Source organism: Notamacropus eugenii, chromosome 1, assembly GCF_028372415.1.
Source record: "Notamacropus eugenii isolate mMacEug1 chromosome 1, mMacEug1.pri_v2, whole genome shotgun sequence".
Lineage (NCBI taxonomy): Eukaryota > Metazoa > Chordata > Mammalia > Diprotodontia > Macropodidae > Notamacropus > Notamacropus eugenii.
The window spans coordinates 412,747,145-412,756,818 of NC_092872.1; the positions used below are offsets into that span (position 1 = coordinate 412,747,145).

General features: G+C 42.5%; 1 pseudogene; it reads left to right on the forward strand.

Moving 5' to 3' along the window:
- Positions 1-6,963: 6,963 nt before the first annotated feature.
- On the forward strand, positions 6,964-8,513 carry LOC140518051 (small ribosomal subunit protein mS27 pseudogene; annotated as a pseudogene).
- The last annotated feature ends 1,161 nt before the right edge of the window (positions 8,514-9,674 follow it).

The window sequence follows — 9,674 nt, forward strand, 5'->3', positions numbered from 1 at the left end:
GGCACAGTAGGCACTTAATAAATGCTTCTTGATGACTTCTGCCATACGGTCAGGCTGTATGAATGCCTAGAAGATGGAGGAAGTAGAACAACTTCCAGGAATGAATTCAGTTCAACTGGAACATAGAGCATGTGAGGTGAAGTCATGTGAAATAAGACTGAAAAAAAATAGTTTGGAATTCAATTTTGGAGGGTTTTCAGCGCAGAGCAGAGTTTATCTTAGAAACAATAAGGAGCCAATGGAGGTTTCCAAGTGAGGGAATGTCATGGTCAGACCTATTCGTAGTACCGTTATTTTGGCCAATATGTGAAGAGGAGAGACTAGAAACTTGGAGAGCAGTGCAGTGGCTATTAAAATAATCCAGGTGTGGGGATATCAAGGATGTTTGATGGTTATGTGTATGAAGAGAAGGGGACAGAATGTCTGTTACCTCACTTTGGAGGGAGGAGTTGAAGAGTAGGCTTGGAGGTATACAACCAGAAGCATGTGATCTAGTTGAAGAGGAGTGTAAAGGTACTATTCTTATTCCCACACCTTTGCCTTTGCTGCGTTCTTTGCTTAGCATAACCTTCCCCTCTTCTCCACTTGTCAAAGTCCAACCCTCCCTTTGAGGTCAGGTTCAAGTCCCATTTCCTCCATGAAGCCTTATGGGTGAGGGCAAGGTATTATTAACAATAAGGCCTTCTTCAATCTAATTCCAATCTCCCTTCCCAGTCTTACTTCATGCTACTTCCCTTCATGTGCTTTTTATTTTAGCTAAAATAACTATTCTTTCTTTGTGGTGTCCAAGAACTGGAAACCGAAGGGATGCTCATCAATTGGAGAATGGCTGAACAAGTTGTGGTATATGAATACAATGGAATACTTTTGTGCTATAAGAAATGATGAACAGAAAGACTTCAGGGAGACCTGGAAGGACTTATATGAACTCATGCTGAGTGAAAGGAGCCGAACCAGGAGATCATTATACACAATAACAACCACAGTGTGCGAGGAATTTTTCTGGTAGACTTAGCCCTTCACAGCAATGCAAGGACCTAAAACATTCCCAAAGAGCTCTTGAGGCAAAATGCCATCCACATTCAAAGAACTATGGAATTGGAATGCAGAATGAAACAGACTATTTTCTCTTGTGTTATGGTTTGGTTTGGTTTGTTTATTCTCATGGTTTTTCCCATTCATTTTAATTATTCTATGCAACATGATTAATGAGAAAATGTGTTTAATAAGAATGTATGTGTAGAACCCATATAAGATTTGGCCATCGTGGGGAAGGAAAGGGAGAAAATCTAAGATTTATGGAAGTAATTGTAGAAAACTGAAAACAAATAAATTAATAATAATAATAAAATTACTATTCTCCAAATATATTCTTTTTTTTCTTTCCTACATTTGTGCATTCACACAGGCAGTCCATGCCTAGAAGATACACTCTCTCCACATCTCGGCCTCATAAAAATCCATCTCTTCCTTTGAAGGCCCTTCCACTTCAGGTGACCTCTCCTTCACAAAGCTTTCCTTGATCCCATAAACCAAAAGTAATTCTTCTTCTAATATTTTCTCATAGCCCACTGTCTTCATCACATCTGGCTTATATCATACTGATTTGTGTGTACATGGCTTGACTAGTACACCAGGATGGCCAGCACAGAGAAAGGGAAACTTTGGTCAACTGAATCAATGCTGCATCATTGATCAATCAATCAATGAACATTTATTAAGTGCCTACCATGTTCCAGGCATTGTGAAAAGTACTAGGGATACAAAAAGAGACAAAAGACAGTCCCTGACTTCAAGGAGTTTACTCTAATGGGGAGACAATATACAAACAAATATATACAAAGCAAGCGATATATCGGATTAATAGGAGATATATAACAGAGAGAAGGCACTTGAATTAAGAAGGTATAGAGTTAATTTCCTCTTATTAACTGCTAGGTGGTTTACAAATGTTTTCATTTATTCCATCCCAAATCTGAATCACTGAACTAGCCTGAATACAGACCCTGACTGCAACATTTGGCTTTAGTAGGCAGGATTGGAACAGAATGATCTTGTTGAAATTGGAGAAGGGGAATGCAGAAGAAGGGGAGCCTTGGGTGATCATAAGCCCTGTTACAAAAATTCTCCACTCTATGGTCACATTGCTTCTGGCAGTGAATCTGGCCACACACCAAGAGGGGCCTCCCACTAACAGGGTAGAATTAGAAAGTAAACTGTCTGTGAACATTCAGCAACTAAAGACAGATCTGAATGTGCTCTGCATCTTTAAGAACCATGTTCTGAAAAGGATAAATTTGGTAAACTGTCTCTTGTTTATTTGCATAACTTTTCTATTTGGGTATGATAGAGATCTCTAGACCCACCAACTGTGGAAACCTTCCTTACAGACTGAAATGTTAATATTATTTAAGAATAGTGCTCCATGAATTGCTTGGGACTTCTTAGGACATTTGAAAAGTCACTGGGCACTGTGCCATGTGAACTTTACTGGGACTCTTCGGTGCAAGCTAGTTGGTAAGGCACTTTAAAAGACAATACTAGATCCCTTCCAGGATCCTAGAAACCCCTTCCAGAACTGGAAATAGAGACAAATATCCCAAATATATTCCAGCTGATCTGCTGAAGACAAGCAAGACTGCATCAGTTTAAAAAAAGAGACAATTTCCATTTTAGCTCTATGAACTATAACTTACTCTCTCACTAGGACTTCCAGTGAAGGTAGGTGAGGGATATCTGCAGACTGGGTCCTCTCCACCATGGCAGAAGTGACACTGCTCACACATGATAGCATACACTCACCTAGATGAATCACTACTCACCTCTTCTTTCTCTGTCCCTTTCCTCAAGCACAGGCAAGAGACCCTGAGACATACACTCCTAGCCTTATCTCCAGCCTTGTGAGTTTGAGACATCAAGAACTCTGTGACCTCTCAGATGGAGATGAGTTGACTCTGACAAATACAAGCTGTGGGACTATAAGTAACAGGAGGAATTTTCTGCACTAAAGAAACTGGTCATTGACAAAAGGAGTCCTAGCCCTGGCGTACTTATCCAGATGCCTTAGAATTGTCTGAGACACACCCTGTGTGGCCATTCCTGACCTTGTCAATGTTTGTCCAGTCAGAAGTAATGATATCCTGACCTGTTGCCCCAGCAGCACAGAGCACAGTTCTGATAAGGGGAGGCATCACTCGGGCCTCAGCAATGACAACACTAGTGACAGCATGATGGCCTGAACATAGGGGGCAGGGTTGGGTGCACAGGGACCCAGAGGCCCCAGTACAGTGGGCTCCAGGAATTGCAAGCTGCATTAAGCACCCTAGAGAAAGTGAGCAGCAGTCCAGCTCCAGTAGCAGACAAGTGGGCAGTGATGACGTCCCTAAGCAGGTCCCAGAGGAGTAGACATTGGCATGGGTAGGAGGAGGGCAGACAGGTCCACTATAGCCCTTTGATATATAACTGATAAAGCCCTTCCACATTACTGCCTATATAGGTCCCCATGTTTAATGAACAAGTCCTTTTCAGGAAAAGGTTAGAAGATCAAGGGATGAAGTTGTTGCAGGGTGCCTTGATTTCAGGTGGCAGGGAAACATAAGACTGTCTACCCAGTCCACGCAGAACAAGGGAAACGGGCCCTCAGCAGGGGCTTCTAAAGGGTAAAGATTTGGTATTCTCCCCACTCCATCTCCATACATCCACCATGGAAGGGAAGATCCTGACTGGTGGACCAGAGAACACTGAAAAGATGATGGTCTAGAGAAGTTCCTGGTATTAACCCCAGCACTAGGACAGGCCACATGCAGGAGACTAATGACCTCTTAGCTACCTTACTACAGATGATGCCATTCTATGATGAGGATCTGGGACTGCCAGAAGTGACCCTGATATTCCTGGTGCTACTCCTGCTTATCATCCTCACTCTACATCTAGGAAGAAAGGAAAGAAAGCCTGGAATTTATGATGTTAATTCTCCTCAATATTTTCTTATTCCTTCAGGGGCCATTGCAATGCTTGCATTTCTTTTTTAAATCATTTTTCTGTTTTAATTTTTCTTTTCCTCTTCTCATACTGCCTTTGCTGGGTTTCTCATATCCATAACATCAAGACTGTCCAGTAACAGTTTTAAGGCCTTTCAAGTGTCAGAAGATCTCTAGAAGATCTTTAGGACCTTGCCACCAAGGAGGGAATAGTTAGAGAGTGGTATCTCCTGGAGTCCCTGCCACATTAACTAGTGCAGTTTTTATGTAATCATCTGCAAAACGTACTTGGTCCACAACATCTCACACGTATCAAGAAAAGTTCAAAATGGGTACATGATTTAAATATAAAGGGTGATATAAGCAAATTAGGGAAAGAATTTATGAGATAAGACAAGAGATAAAGGAGTTAATGGGAGATAAAGTGGATAATTATGATTTCATAAAATTAAAAAGTTCTTGCACAAACAAAACCAATGTAGTAAAAATTAGAAGAAAAGCCTGAAATTGGAGGAAATGCTAACAGCTAGGATGTAGGAAAATAGATACACTAATGCACTGTCAATAGTGCTGTGAAGTAATAATCCAAGTATTCTGGAGAACCATTTGGAACTATGCCAAAAAAGCTATAAAACTTTATATATCCTTTGACCTAGCAATACTGCTACTAAGTCTCTATCTCAAAAGAGATCAAAGAAAAAGGTAAAGGATCCCAAGGTACAAAAATATTTATAGCAGTTCTTTTGTGGTGGCAAAAAATTGAAAACTAAGGGGATACCCATAAATTGGGTAATGGCTGAACAAGTTATGGTATATAAACATGATGGAATATTATTGTGCTATAAGAAATGATAAAGGGGATTTTGGAAAAACATAGGAAAATTTATATGAATTGATGCAAAGTGAAGTGAGAAGAACCAGGAAAACAATCTACACAGTAGCAGTAGTATTATAAAAACAATCAACTATGAAAGACTTAGAAACTCAGTTCAATTCAGTGATCTATCACAGCTTCAAGGGACTCATAATATAAAAATCCTATCCACCTCCAGATAGAGAACTGATAGACTCAGAGTGCAACAGAGTAAAGCATATTTTTTTATTTCTTTATTTGTCTTAATTTTTTTGGAACATGGCAAATATGGAAATGTTTAATATGACTTCATATGTATAATGAGTGTTGTATTTCTTGCCTTCTTAAGGGATGTGGGAGGTGGTAAAGAGAGGAAGAGGTTGGAATTAAGATAAAAATAAAATTTTTTAAAAGACGGGATAAACCTTGAACCAATGGCATTGCGTAAGAAGGAATAATGAAGGGAGAGAAAGGAGCAATGAAAGAGAGAGGCAGCAGAGAGAAAGGAGGAAAATGGAAAAAGAGAGGAGGGTGGAGGGTAAGATGAAGAAGAAAGGAAAGAGAAAAGTGTTAGGAGGAGAAAGAGGATAGAAGAAGGAAGAAGAAAACAAGAGAGAAAGGGGCCTCCTCCCCTTAAAGAAGTTGATTTGGTGAACTGTAGGATGGAAGACACCTGCTTTGTAGAGTTGTGAGATGCAATCTACTCTAGTTTTTATGTAACCACTCTCAAGACTTAATTAGTCCAGGGAATTAAGCTTCAACCATTGGCATGGCTTCCTGGTGGTCTAAGTACAAAGACTATCACACAAGGATGGCCAACAAAGAGGCAGGGAAACTGCTCAACTGAATCAGTGCTATATGGTTTAGTTAGTACCTCTTTTTGTAGATTGGCTGTGTCTCATTTTATTTAATTCCAAACCAGCAAATCAACCTGAGTCAGGCCTAGCCTATGAGAGGGTCCCTTAATTTCAGGCCACACCTAAGGAACTAGCGTTGTCAAAGGTACAGCAAAGAAAGACCTTGTCATATAACAGCATAAGTAGCTAAGACCTTTGGGTACCAAGACTTAAGACCTCTAGCAGTCTGTAGTACAGACCTCTCTGTACAAGATTCTCCTCAGGGACACACACACACACAAAACACAGGAGAACACAAACAAAGACATATAGGGAAAGCTTCCCAGGTAATCAGACTCCTCAGAGCTGTGAAGCACTACAATGCTCCAGCTTTCTTGTCCTCCCTCCTGGCAACATCATTAGTGCTTTGATATAGAGACCATAGCTAGCTCTGTCTTTATAGGCTGGCTACTAGCAACCTCAGAGGAGCGAGAGAGGCTGGTGCCCTCATCAGGAGGATAGACAATAGCTGCTGCCTTCCTACACAGACCAACTGACCCCTCTTCCTGATTGTGGCTACTGAGGAGTCCCTCCAAAAATCCAGAAACAAGAAGCAAAAAGTGACAGTTACCATGAAAACCCAGTCACTCATCACAACATACTTACTACTTTCTACTTCCCTTGCTGACAAGAGTGGAAAGAGTCTGGTCCTTGGAGTCAGAATTCCTATGATCTTTGGTGCTATGGATCCAGTTCTGCCTCTGCCAATATAAGCTGTGCGACTATGAAGATGTCACTTCCTCTCTATGAACCGCAGCTTCCCCATCTGTAAAATCTGGATAATAATAATGTTAATAATCTGGCCCCCACTTCACAAGGTTGCTGTAAGAAAAATGTCAAGTAATTTGTCAAGAGTTATAGAAGTACGAACTATTATTATTCACCGGCTTGCGTCTTATGTAAACTATAGCTCTGCCAGCTCCTCCGAGAGTGCTCTTCAAATAGTAGGCATTTAATAAATGTTTGTTGAATGGAGTTATTACCATTATTTGACTCCTAGGCAGGTACTTCACCCAAAGAGGTCAGACTCTAAGCAACACAGTAGAGATGTTCATGGAAGTACAGAACTCAGACGGCTCCCATCTGTCCCCAAAGATGCCTCCTACTGTTTCTCCCTGGTGAAACCTGAGGAGATCTTGGCTAGATGTTGAAGGATAAATCTCCTTCTGACCCCAGAGAGGAGGTCAAACTCTAATCTCCTCTGCTTCCTAAAGAGACTTCTGGGGTACATTCCATGATGGCAGCACCCACAATGCAGCATGGATTGTTCCTGGCCCGAAATGTGGCTCTGTCTCAGTTGTCCCTGGCAGGTAAAAGATGCCTGCTCTCTGCAGCTTATGTGGATAGCCAAAAATGGGGAGCAAAAGAGCTTTGTAATCTAGCTGACCTGGCTTCCTTAATGGATAGAACATATGAGAAAAAACTGCCTGTCAGTTCTTTGACAATTTCACATTTTTTGGAAATATTTCATCCCAAGAAAAGGTAGACCATGCTGAATATTACCTTTACAAGTTTTGTCACAGTCCCAACTGCTGGTACCTGAGAGACTGGATCATGCACACCTGGATTAGATAGTGCCTCAAATATGGCACACAAAACAAAGTCTTATATACTCTCATCAATGAGATACAATATGGAATTTTCCCAAACAACATTAAATTCAATTTACTCATGGATTATTTTATAAAGAAAGAAAATTATGAAGGTGCTTTAGCAGTGGTTTTCCAGGTCATGCTGCAGGAAGACTTTGACAAGCCCTTCACCCCGCTGCTCTCCCTCTATGTTTTATACCAATGTCTAGCAAAAAAGTCAGAATTCAGCTGGGAGGAGGAGAAAAATTTTGGAGCATCCTTGTTACTGTTGGGCCTCAAACAGGAGAACACTGTGTACTTGAGTTTCCAGTTGTACGGCTATGCACTTCTGGAGAAAGTGGAATTGTGCCAAGAGCTGCGGACCATGTTCCAGGACATTCCTTTAATGTGGACTCCAGCATATCGGGACAGAGCTCTCAAGGTCATGGAGGAAGTGGCACCTTCCCCAGGAGATAAGGAATTGTGTAAAGAAGCTCTCAATGAGCTGGAGATGGTGCTAACATCTCTGATGACTCCTCTGTCACATGGGCCTCCTGCCGAAGGCACTCAGGAATCTGAAGTCAAGGCCCAGGAATCAGAACCAAGTGATCAGTTAGACATAGAGGAGAGTGAGCTGTCCAAACTTCCTGAGTACCTGGACCAGTTTAAGCTGTTATCCTCCAAGCTTCAGGCTCTGGAAAAAATGGAGACAGAAGCCCTGTTGACCCTGACCGCCCAGCTGATGCGAGAAAAGCTGACGGCCTGTGAGTCAGAGGACATGCAGAACTACAAGGAGAAGCTGAAGCCATGGGAGCAGGAGCAGCCAGAGCTCATGGAGAGGGAGAAGATGACCCAGGAAAAGATAAGAGCAGGAATCTGGCAAAGTGACCAAGGTATCTGGTTAAGCCCTCCCATCCCATCCTCCCATCATACTGTTGATTTCCCCCACAATAGATTTGAGTATACACAATTATTAATAAAAACAAGAGGCTTATGTAGGGGTTTCATGGGCAACAGGAAAGCAGTCAAAGAGACACAGATAGCCCCATTCTCAGCCTTGGGGCTCCATTCTCCATGACTATGTGCTGTACTCTCTGGTGCTCCCCTCATAGGAAAGGCACTGGCCAAAGAACCACTAGTCCTTGCTGAGACCTGCTGTGACATTCTAGGAACACACAAGAAACCATTCTCACCAGTGCTGATAAAGGGCTAATATAAAAGGAATCCAGGCAACACTAGAGTCCAGCCCTTTATTTCATGGAAGAAATAAAGAAAGGAGAGGAGAGAGGAAAGAATGTCCAAGAAATGTGTGATAATGGGACTATCCCCACTTAGATCTGCTGCTCATCTTTGACTCTTCCTGTTCATCGTCCTTCCTTCAACCTGCTCTCAAAGTCTATGAAACAGAGCTGGGAATAATCAACCAAGAGCTTTCAAAGGCCTGAACAATTCATCTTTTTCCAGGCAGGCACCTCCCAACCCTGGGAAGCAAATGTCTTCCATCCTGCATTGGTCAAACCAACATCTTCAAAGGGAGGAACGTTCCTTCTCTCTCACTTCCCTTCTTCCTCTTTCTATCCCCTATCCCCCTCTTAACACTCTTTCCCTTTCCTCCTTTCTTTCTTCACCTTTCCCTCCATCCTCCTTTCTCCATTTTCTCCCCTCTCATTTCTCCTTTCCCTTTTTCCCTCCTTTCTTCGTCTCCTCCTTCTATCTCCTTCCTTCTCTCCTCTCCCTCCCTCCATTTTCTTCTTCCTTTGTCTCCCCCTCTCCTTCCAAGTCCTCTTTCCCTTCTACCTTGCTCCCTCCCCTATTCCCTCCCTTCTCCTTTCCTCCATTTTTCCTTCCCTTATTTCTTCCCTCCTTCCTCCTCCAACACAAGGTGACACTAAAAAACAGCCTAATACCAAATCCATTCAGGCATCTTCTAGACCAAGAAGGAACTACACAGGGAGGGTTAAATACAGGCAGCCTTCTACATGGTACAACCCAGGAGCCACTCAGCCAGCACTGAGCAAATAGGACTGTGTCTAGGCAGGGCCCTCAGCTGCTGAGTTAAATGTCTGCCCACAGACTAATCTTCCTCTTAATGACATGTTTGGGCTATAGCCAGGCAGGTTTCCCTCACAGTCCAGAGCCCATGGTCCAAAGCAAGAGAGGAGCAAAGAGGTCTAGGGAAGGCTCAGGCCCCCTGCCTTAGAAAGAAAGCAGCTCTCTTCCCACACTGGACCCTTCTGCTCCTGTCCCCTAGAGCTCCTTCCCAGAGTCCAGCCTTCCCTAACATGGAAACCTATGAATCAGAAAACTGCAGCTGACAACAAATACTGATGAGAGAGGGTGCATTTCTTATTCAAAGCCAGCAGATCCAGAGAAT